This window comes from Gallinula chloropus (genome assembly GCF_964237585.1).
Source record: "Gallinula chloropus genome assembly, chromosome: Z".
NCBI lineage: Eukaryota > Metazoa > Chordata > Aves > Gruiformes > Rallidae > Gallinula > Gallinula chloropus.
Window position 1 is genome coordinate 71,401,837 of NC_140089.1, and position 11,787 is coordinate 71,413,623.

An 11,787-nucleotide genomic window follows, 5' to 3' on the forward strand; every position below is an offset into this window, starting at 1 on the left:
CCAGCCCCTGGGGTGCCTCCTCCCCGCTCTTCACTGACCTTGGTATCTGCACAGCTCCTTACACCCTCTCACTCCCTTCTCTGGTGGCAAAAAGCAGCTGCTTGTGTTTTTCTTTTCTCCTAAATGTGATTCCCAGAGGTGCTGTGACTGTTGCTGGTGGGCTCAACCTTGGTCAGTAGTGGGTCCGGTCTTGAGCTGGCTGGTGTTTGCTCTGTGGGGCCTTGCAGAGAGCTTCTGGCTGCTTCTTGCAGAAGCCACCACTGCTGCCCCCACTCCACCAGAACCCAGACACAGAAAACTACAACACTGTGAAAAATAAAAATTGTATAAATACTTCTATTTCTGACCTTGCCTTAGATCTGTGTGATTAAATCCCCTGCCACAGAACTCTATACAGGTAGTTCCATCCTTTTGGTTTTTTTGGTTGTTTGTTTTTTTTTTTTTTAACCAGGAAATAATGTCATAGGCTCAAAGGATGTCTTCAAAAAATCCTGCAGAATTCAGGGGGCATAGTAAGTACTCAGCTCACCTAGAAAGCAGGCTTATTGTATGACAGCTATTGGGTACCTAAAGGTATACTATCCAAAAATTATGATTACTTTTGAAAAGTTGCCCTCTGTTGCCCCTATGCATCACTAAAAGATTACTGTGTAGTACTGTGAATGCTCTGACACCTGGGTCAAGTTTATGAAGAATATTTTGATCATATGAATAGAATGGTAGCAGATATGAAAATAATTATAATCAACATTGTAGCTTTTATGACTATTTTTTTCATTCTAATAGTCCGTATTTTGTTTTCTCTGATGTCTTCCAGTACTAGTTTATTTAAAAGGTATTTTTCTTCCAGTCCTTTATTCTGAGGGGGTTGGAGTTTATAACATTAATTTCATCTCTTTCTCTCATATTTTTCTCATCTTATTTTAGGAGTAACAAATTTTCATCAGGAACGAAGCTTTAATGTCTTTTAATGATGTATAATTTACAGAAGAGCATTCTGGTTGTAGCATATCCACTTCTGGTTTAATTAGACTGCTGCTCTTCTAGGTTCCTTTCATCTTTCAAAATATATCTTGCCATTCTCTATTTTTCCCTTGCACTACTTCTATCTGGTTTCTAATTTTTATGGGAGTTGAAGAGCTTGCCCACTTTTAATGTTCTTTGCCTTCAGAGAGCTTGTATACTAGCTCACAGATAACAAATGCTGGTAACAAATACACACACTCAGCAAGCTCAGCTATTTGTTTTTCCATGGAACAAAAGAAAAAAGAAACATGCATCAGGAATAAAGGAGAGGTACTTTACAATAAAAGAGAGAGAGAGAGAGACATCGAATTAATTGAATTATTTATTTGGTAGTCCACTTGTGTCTACACCAACATAAACTTTATCATATTTCTTTTACCCTGGAGAGTAGTCATATGCTATAAAATTAATGAGTTTCTCCACGTGTTTGAATGTGCTTTGAACACCGTGTTTATGCTAATCTCCCAAGTGTCTGTTGATCACAATCTTCATTTTCTTAAGAACATCCAGAGTCACACTTTTCCCTTTCTTTCATGGTCAAGATGAAGCATCTGCTGCCTGCCATCTTCATTATCATTGTAAAGAATGAGAGTTTAAAAGCTAGAAGGCTAGCTAAAGTGTGCAGCATGCACTTGAGAGATAAGTGTCCTGGAAAACTGGCAACCCATGTATATGCAGTTTTTTCTGGGCTATCTTTCCTTCTCTCCCACTGCCTTTGTTGCTTTTTTTTTTTTTTTTTTATTTCACAGTATTAGCTTTGGCAGCAGTATTGCACAACACAATAAAGAGATTGTTTTTTGAAAATTTTATTCAATCTTAATATTTTTTTAAAATAAGTTTCTCCAATGAAGGATGGTGTCTTTTATGTCTTCCAAATCTCAGTTCTCTGTGATCTGGGTGAAAAATAGATCACGTACATTTCAAAGATTATTAGCATTTCTTAAAATATTGATGGTTTCACTTCACATGGAGTGGGGCTGACGAAAGAAAGGTTAATACCCTTTGACTAGTGGAAAACATAAATCTATTAGTTCCCACAACACTATGTCAATCAATGCCTCATATTCAGTTGAAAGCAATTTACTCTAAATTTGTAAGCTTTTATGGCAGAATAAGTAAGATTTAACATCCAGAGAACGATATTTCTTTACTTACTTTAAAATTATTGACAAACAATCTGAGGTTAATGTCTTTCTCTTTTTCTTTCCTAATTATTGACACAGCATTAAATTGATGAGTTAAAACTAGAAAATCTGGACAGCTCTATTTGATCCTCAGTGAATACAAACCGTCCAGTTTAAGGTGGCACAAACTGGAACACAGGAAGTTCTGTCTGAACATTAGGAAAAACTTCTTCACTCTGAGGGTGGCAGAGCACTGAGACAGGCTGCCCAGAGAGGTTGTGAAGTCTATTTCTCTGGAGGCATTCAAAACATGCCTGGACACTGTCTTGTGCAGCCTGCTCTAGGTGATTCTGCTCTGGCAGGGCGGGTTTGGACAGGATGATCTCCACAGGTCCCTTCGAACCTCTGTTGGTCTGTGATTCTGTGATTCTGTTTCTGATTCTGATTCTGTGAAGGGGAAATGAAGCAAAGCGATGGTAATTTACGTAGTTACTCAATGGTTGTTAAGAGAATGTAGCAACTTCCTGCATCTCAGTGGGATCCTCCCTATAGGACCACTTCTGCCAAATTATTCAGGACGCATGGAAAGAAAGCAGTCTAAAAAATGTGAAATGCTCAGTTTTGTCCAGGTTTTATAGAAAGGAAAATGTATCCCAGTGGTATTTCTCCCTTTTTGTTCTCTGTACTTCTGGAATTTCTGTATTTCGTAGCTACACTTAAAATTATGTTTAAACAATCTCTGGACAGACCTTTCCCCCCTCTTTTTATCCACAACTGTATATATATATAAAAAAAATAAGTTAAAACTTGTTTTTTCCAATTCCACGAGTTTCATAGTCATAGTTTAAATTTCCACAAGCCCATAGATGCAACATTGCAGCAATTTGGTTTTGATAAAAGAGAGACAATAGGATTGTTACTTTCCAAATGCAGTCTGTTTCCAGCTATAGCTGGAAAACATATAAAACTACGTTGTATATAGTTTCTTCAATATTTGAAGGCTAGATGATCTTTGAGTAGAGCTATGCCAATTTACAATAGTCAGGACTTCTTAGTCTATATGCCACATTGTAGATAATTACTGGTCATAAAATTTAATTTTCACTAGACCAGTTGGAAGGTGCAAATGAAGACAGAATGTATTCCTGTCTGTACTATATTCAGTCAAGAACAAGAGTGACTTAAATTAAACAGATAAACTACATTAACATGATCAGAACAAATAAAAAGAAATTATTACTCCAATTGTGATATGTAATAGCAAATGATTCCTTAATCTTGAAAGTGCTTTTCTGTCAAAGTACTGGATGACAGGATGATGGTGGATGGCTCTGTATGAAATGTCCAGCTTCCGTGACTCACATCTAGTGGCAGCCACTCAGTATCATATGATACTTCAACATCAACACAATATTAATAAGTAACTTTAACCCTGCCAAGGGCAGTGGGGGTTGGACCTAGATGATCTTTGAGATTTCTTCCAACACAAACTAGTCTGTGATTCTGTGATTCTAACTTCATCTATGTTTTTTTTATCTAAGCAAACACTTCAGTTTTGGCTACTCATGATTCGGGAATACTGGTCCAAGTAAACACCTCTGTGGTGAAGTAAATACTTAAAAGCTACTGCCTGCCATTCGTACTATCTAGTTCAGTGCATCTGCCTGAGATTTCCAAATGTTTGGGATGTAAAAATCTCAAAAATGTGTCCCACCATGTATGCAGGCAATGTGTCCAGATGTAGTAAATCCAAGATAATACATGCAGTTTGCATGTCTATTTCCCACATAGAAAGAAATATAAGTACTCTAAATAGCTATACATACGCCCCTGCTTTTAGAATATTTTAAAAACATATCCAAGAAGAAATGTCATAATTTGGAAATCACTGCCCAGTATAGTTATGGCTAAGTGTAGGATTTGTGGTTTTCCTCTTTTAAAGTGAGAAAAAAGTGGGGTTTTGGATAATTTTTACATTACGTATATAATTTTTAATTATTTCATGATATCTGCAAGTACTCTGGAGATAATCTAAAGAAGCATGAGGACTACATGCTAAATTCTTTATTTGGCATGTCTATTTCTGAAATCAGTTCATTTTTTATTTGTTTGTAGAGTCTAAGACTGGACAAAAATAACTACATATGAGGGCATCCAGTACATCTTGTCAAAAGAAGATTATTGCTTTAAGGGTATTTTCTAAGCGTTTAATTTTAAACAAATACAGATATGGTTAGATAACTATACTTTTTCTGGTTTAAATCATCATATGCCTGCTGAAACAGTACTTCACCACCTTTAGTACGATGTTTTCTCGGTTTTGCTTCCTTAGCATAACTTCAGATCAAATATTATGAGAGCAGCAGATAAAAAAAAGACATTAGAGGAAGCTTAATGACCTAGAAAATATTTTGAATGGTAATAATTTTCAGTACTGACATAAGAAAAACAAGTATTGTTCAGCCTGGTCTTCATCCATTTTGCAGTTGGTAGAAAAATATTAATTTTGGTGAGAATGGATCTGTTCCTTTATGTCAGTGTATTTCAGCTAAGCTCATTAGGACAGGTAGTGATGACTCAGCAATCTGTACTTTTCATAAAGTCACAGAAGGTTGACTGGAAACTAAGGAAAAAATTCAGAAATTTACACAAATCCTGTTAGCAGTATATCACTCAGTGTATCATAATGTTAATCCTGGGGGAGTTATAAAATATATATAATAATTTTACTAATCTAACATGTTGCATTTCCATAAGAATACAGATGTCTGTCAAAATACTAATAAATACTTTGTAAAAAAGGATAAAACCAAATGTTAGAAAATTAATCAGAAAATTGATAATCAATAAAAATTTAATGAATTCTTTTCTGGCATTTTTTCATAAACCAATTTTTTTGGACCTTATTTACTGCATAGTCTTAACTATGTTTATATTTAAGTCGATGTTCAAAGACTTGCATAACAGCACATGCAAAGTGATTTTAAGGACTGGAGTCCTTTTCACTGAGCCATCCAAAAGACTCGGTCAGCTCTTCTACTTGTCTAATTTCTATATAATACCATGCAAATGAGACAGTTTTCATCATTTAAGTCAAAAGGCAGTTTCTTAGTAGTCTGAGTTTACTTCTAGTGTTTTGAATCCTCATGTTAAAAAACATGTTGAAACTGCTGTTAGCAAATTGAACGCTTAAGCCCCTGACTTGTGCTAGACAATGCTATGGACATGTCTAAACTCCATTTTCTAGAGTATACTCTGCATTCGGAGCACGTGCCTCAGATAAAGGCCTGTGAGAGCACAAAGGGTATTTAATTCTGCTCATCACAGAACTGCTTGACTCTGTCAGGGCTGAAACCTTCTAAAATAAGGGCTGGAGTTATACTTCTACACTGAAAATTCTGACACCTTCAGACTTTATTTGGGTTAGGATTAGATGGCAACTTGAAGATTTTAAATTTATGTCATCTAATTAGAGTGCTATTCAGTTATTTAAGTATGATTTAATTACTGGGGGCAAATTAAAGAAAAGAATGAAGCAAGGAGAAGAAATTTTTCTAGGAACATCTGATGGGTTACAAACTCTGCAAAATAAAAGTATAAATGTATTTCTACACTTCACTATGCGATATCCCTAGGGGAGAAGTGCTTACATAAAGTGCAAACATCAAAGGACTGTGTATACTCTAGAATGCATTTCCCTCCTCTCACAAATGCCACTGGAGTGCAAGCCTCTATGTTTTCTTCTCACTCTTTATTCCCCCCTTTTGTCTGTCACTTCTTTCTACCTTCACATCTATCTTTACCCTTCCTTTTTCTGCCTACTTGATTGTTTATGCTTCTTTAAAAGCTCGATGACTGGAATATAAAGGCAAGGTATCTTGGTTATGAGAGCAGTGTTCTGAAATAACCATCATTGCTCTTGTGGATAAAATCATGGCAGTCCTTACTCACGTGTAGAGACAGGCTACATCTGATATTGCACTGGTTGCTACCCACACATCCGATTAGAATAAGCAGAAGAAGCTAATGAGTTAAGAAACAATTACATTTCCTCCTGCCTATATCTTTGCAAAATGACAGGCAGGCTTACTGTCACTGGTACTTCAATCCATCGATGTCTTGTTAAAGGTTGTGAAATCAAAACTAATTGAAGTGCAGAAGGGCACAAAGGGAAACAGGTTATTATTTCATGAGTAGTTGTATGTAGTAGAAAGTTTCACTGATTTCTGACTTCTGGGAAATTCGGAAAGGTAAGCTCAAGGACACAAATCCAATAAAAAACCCCGCCAAAGAAGAAATTCACTACAGCAAATGTCAAAGTTCTGATGTAGCAGAAAAATCAATCTTAACATCACACCAAAAATACACAATAAAAATATCTGTCAGAACTTTTGCACCTGGCATAGGCATTTCAGCTCAGAGCTTGCAAGTAGGGACATTTTAGAATTCATGTCTTAAATGGCAAGAGCCTATAATCTTGCAAATGGTTTTGATAGGGAGTAGTACATATCTGAACTGTCCTAACAACTCATGAGGGACTGAATTGTTACTGAGAAAAAGATTCAGCCCTTCCTCCATAGCTGTGACAGTTACCCTTCTGCCCTTTTGGGAGAACAGCTCAGTGCACCTCTACTTGGCCAGTAAGAGAGGGAAATAGAACTTTCCTATCCACTTGGTCACTGTGGGCAAGGTTTGGCAAACAATCACCACAGACTCGGTGAAACAATAAACTGAAGTGTGTAGTTTTTGTTGTCTTTACTGAGCAAAATTTGTCATACAGGATGATGTATACTTTCTTGTACTAGATCCGAGCCTTACACTGGGCAGTAAATGTCATTTTTATACTATTTGAGTGGGAAAAACCTAATTTTGCAGCACTATGCCAGTCACCCACACTGCACACCTGTCTCTCTGAATGATCTAAACCATTCCCTTGAATGAGAAATAGGCAACTATATTTCATCTGACCTAATGCTACCCTTCAAATGGCTGTAAAAGCAGGTGCAGCTCTCAGCACGGTCCAATCCAGCAGCACACCTTCCAGCCCCACTGCAGTGGGGGCCCTGACACCAGCAGCAGCAGCAAGAGATGGATGTGATACTTGTGCTGTGCATAAAGGGCAGACACTGACATGGTTGCTGCGTGGGGCATGTCGACATGCTCATCAGCTGCAGGATGTGCTGTGTGCTGCAGTCAGGCTGGGAGCTGAAGGTGCAGCCTGTCTGCCGAAGCCCAAGGAAAGGGTCTTGTGAAATAGTGTGCTTCTGCAAAATGTAAAATGATGTCAGCATGGCAACTGTGGTTCACAAGAGGTACAGCACAGAATATATTCCCAGGTTATACTGAAATGAGGACGTTTATCACAAATATAAATCACATGGGCCTTATTTGTAACACCCTCTTAAGGGGTGCTATGCTTCATTGGTTTGTAGGTGCAGGAATTGTTAACCTACAAACGACAGATTTCATGGTATTTGTGATCCATTCCAATGTAATTATTGAAGAACAGTAATTCCAAGTATTTTCTCTATCAAACAAAACTACGTTTGGCTTGATTACTTTTGACAAATTGATAAACCCCCTAAAATTAGTGGATGGTACAACTAAAATGAAAGTGGAATCCGTAATTCAGTCAAGATTATTAGCACAGAAGAAAAAAAAATCTCTGAAAACTAAAAAATAATCCAATTAAATCAAGCAACTAGTCTATATAATTTAGTTTGGCAATCTTAACAGCAATATATTAGTCTTAATTTTTGGTTTCTTACTCTGCTTTGTTATCTGAGATCCCTAATGCAGTCAGGGATGTCACAGTGAACAAATAAATTAAAAATACCTCAGAAACAGAGAGGCCACTGCTGACATAAACTGATAGTAATGAAAATAGGGACCAACAAAGGAAACACACTGATGTATCTGTCTGAAAGCATATTGATTCTTCAGGACATAAATCTTTTACACTGAAGAATTATTGTCAAAGAATGAGTCACAGGACAAAATATAGGATGTATTTTTCATTGTTCTCATTTTCAGTATTTTTAAAAAGTGGTTAAATATTTTACTTTATTATATTTTAATTTAACATACTTATGTCCAAAGCATGGAATCTTTCTCAGAGAATATTATGTATATAGGTATTTGGTACAGAATATTTAGAAAATATACCTATATCTAGAAATATGTATACATAAAAGACAAAAGGGAATAAAACCTCATCTAATTGTAAAGAGCTTTTTAGATACTACCATCAAAGAAAGGGTTTTTTTGAAAGTGAACAATGAAAGACTTGTCTAGAAGAGGAAGTTGCATATTCATTAGCTTATAAATTTTGCACAAAAAAATTTGCAAAGGCTGTGTATGTCATCTGATTTTATGTCTTTAGTTTAGTTGTTCTACTTCTTTATTAATTTAAGACTGATTGTATGAAGTTGCTGTGGACTCCCCTTTGCAAAGATTTAATGAAAACTGCTAAGATTCACACCTTACATCACTGCCATTTTACATGGGAAAAAAATCCATGCCGAGTTGTATTTAATAGAAATAATGCAAGCAGTGATTTTGCAGGAAAAAAAAAAAATCATTAGCTTAGTAGAAGTGGAAGTGCAAAAGATGTGAGGTGTCAAAAACTCGCTGGAGAACTCAGGAGGTTCAATCCTCAAAGTCTTACTGCATTTCAGAGACCCTTCTTGATGATCAGCACTGAGCGAACATACTTCTTCCTCCTTTGATTTCTATGATACTAACTTTCTGTATGGGTCAGACAGCTGAAAGAAGACCCTCTAATATCTTTGTCATACTTTGGAGGGGCTGCAAGCTTGTGGAAGGATCCCATTGCTCTGGTTTCTAAATTCCCAAACAACTATTTGGGAAATAAGTTCTTATAATTCAATTAAATCTCCAATAAGATAAAAAATAACCAGAAAAAATAGAGCAGTGAAATAAAATTAGAAAGAAAAATTTATTTCCTTCTCTTGTCAACTTCCATTGGAGTTGTAATTGACTTGCAGATCTCCCTGTTAAGGCACATTGTGCATCTAGGGCTATGCAGCCTGGGGAGACTGCTTCTTTGGTAGAATACTTAGCTTTTGAACACTTCTGGAGTCTTTTCAGATACCAGTACTCTGAAATTTTTTCCTTTCTCTGTGTTATTCAGGTATTTTAACTGAGCAGGGTGACAAGACGAAGGCTTCGGTGACTCAGCTGATCCTATGGATCTTCATGGCTGAAAGGTGGAAGTCTTGCTTCTCTGCAACACTTAGCAACTGCTCCTGACTGTGGTCTTAGTCTACCTAGAAAGTTGTACAACTGTATAAATGACTTGCAAATAGTGTAGACACAATTATAATATTAATCACCTCTTTCACACTGCATATGCAGAGTTCAAAATATTGAACTTTTTTTAGTGGCAATGAAATTGCTGAGATTTAATAAGACTTATTTGTGCTGGTAAATTTTGCCCTAGATCAGAATTTTAATGTACCTTTTGACAAATGACTAATGCTAAAGTCCTTCTTACCCAGAATCTTGGTATTCCATTGTGATGTTTCTGCCAATGAAAGAGACCCTGTTCCATTATATAATGTGAAATTTAATAAGAATAAAGAAAAAAAGAAACACTTTGACTTCAAATGTGAACATAAAAAAATATGGTTAGGTCACAATCATCACCTGGCAATGCCTTGTTATTGACTTAGGGTGTTTGTTCATTTGCTTTTCTAAATTTTCTATTCCAACTAAACCTTTAGTATTTTTAACTTGGTATCAGTTCAGAATTGAATTGAAATATAAAAGCAATTTGAATAGTCTGGTGGAATATCATTGTGGCTAATCAAAGTCTTTTTTTTTAGGTGAGGTCAACTTGAAGTCATGAGTATCAGTCCTGATATTGCTCCATTCAAGAAAAATCAAAAGGGGCCTATGACAAATCATCTAAGCTCAAAACTGGAGACAATTCATCACAAATGTGTGGATGTCTGCCTCTACAGTGAGCAAGACACTGTAGGCTCAATACTCTTCTGTAAAATAGCACATTCTTCCTGACCTTCTTCACAAATCTGTTTGCATTTCATCCAAGACCCACATCAGTACAAGGACTGTGATCTTTTCCTGAATTCCAGATGTCTCTGGTGCTTAACAACCTCTGTTGTCAGGATTAATTGCTAAATGTAGCCTAGTCCTTTAGTTCCCCCTTTAATGATGGTTCATTTCTAACCTTGACTGCAGAAATGAGAAGAAGGTGAGAAATCCCAAGCTTATATCACTTCAACATCTAAATAAAGAGGCTCTAGACTGCTTTTGGTGATGTGGGTTTGTTGGAGTTTGAGGGGTGGTGAGTGGGTGGGGGATTGGTAGCGTCCATTCTCTGTTTCTCTGAGTTCATAATAGCTGACAAGAAATATGTTTCCTAAGACCAGTGTATTGTCCCAGTTTTCCAGTTATTAGCATTAAATTCAAAGAACTGGCTGAGTTAATGATGCTACATAGGTTTCTTCAGTTTGAACAATTTTTCTTTCTCAGGTTTGTATGAACAGTAATGCAGTTTTCTCTGGTTATTCATAAATATTTCTCTGGTTATCCATGGGAGACAGTCCTCCTCTAACTTCTCCAGCATGAGTCCTCTCTATCGGGGAGTCATCTCCTCACCACGTGCCTTAGCGTGGCTCCCTTCCATGGGGTGCTGACCTTTGGGCCCAGACTGCTCTGGCCTGGTCCCCCACAGAGTCACAAGTCCCCCAGCAACCCTGTTGCAGCATGGGCTGGTGTCTCCACCAGCTGTAGTCTCTGCTCCCCATCATTATCCATGGGCTGCAGAGGGACACCTACTCCCTCCATGGGCTGCAGGGGAATCTCATTCTTCCCCCCAACTCCTTCTTCCCTGGCGTTGGTGTCCACATGGCTTCTTACATCTTCTTAACTCCCTTCTCGGGTGGCAAAATACACCTGCCTGAGGTTTTTTTTTTCTCCTAAATGTAGTTCCCAGAGGCTCTGTGATGATCATTGATTGTCTTAGCCTTGGACAGCAATGACTCTGGCCTTGAATCGGCTGGATGTTTACTCTCTGGGGCCTGCAGAGAGCTTCTGGCTGCTTCCTGCAGACACTATCCCTGCAGCCTCCCTTCTCTACCAGCCTCCAGCTATGCAAAACTGCAACAGTTAGGAACTACTCTTAGTTTCTAGCTGGGTTTGCACATGTGATTACAACTCTTCATGGGTCCACTGTAGTTTTGCTCATACATTAGTGGTCTGTCCAGCAGTTCAGCAGTGCTGAACTACATAATATAACAAAATATATTCTTTCTTAACTGAATAAGATGAGAAAGTGTGGGCAGTGTATAATGACCCATATCTGAGGGATGATGCAAACAAACTCTTGAAAACCAACAGGTCTGGGACAGTCTTGTTCAACATCTTTATCAATGACCTCGATGAAGGGATTGAATGCTCCCTCAGTAAGTTTGCAGATGACACTAAACTAGGAGGAAGTGTTGATCTGCCTGAGGGTAGGGAGGCTCTTCAGAGGGATCTGAAAAGACTGGACCCATGGGCTGAGACCAATGGAATGAAGTTGAACATGGCCAAGTGTAGAGTGCTGCACATGGGACATAACAACCCCATGTAGCACTACAGGCTTAGGGGA

General features: G+C 37.6%; 1 long non-coding RNA gene across 1 annotated transcript in view; it reads left to right on the plus strand.

The window, feature by feature from the left end:
* Positions 1-10,404, plus strand: part of LOC311203451 — a 38,889-nt gene extending 28,485 nt beyond the window's left edge. Inside the window, exons 2-3 of the long non-coding RNA XR_014617969.1 lie at positions 9,304-9,379; positions 9,998-10,404. This is a non-coding gene — a long non-coding RNA (uncharacterized lncRNA). The remainder of the gene's footprint in view (positions 1-9,303; positions 9,380-9,997) is intronic.
* The last annotated feature ends 1,383 nt before the right edge of the window (positions 10,405-11,787 follow it).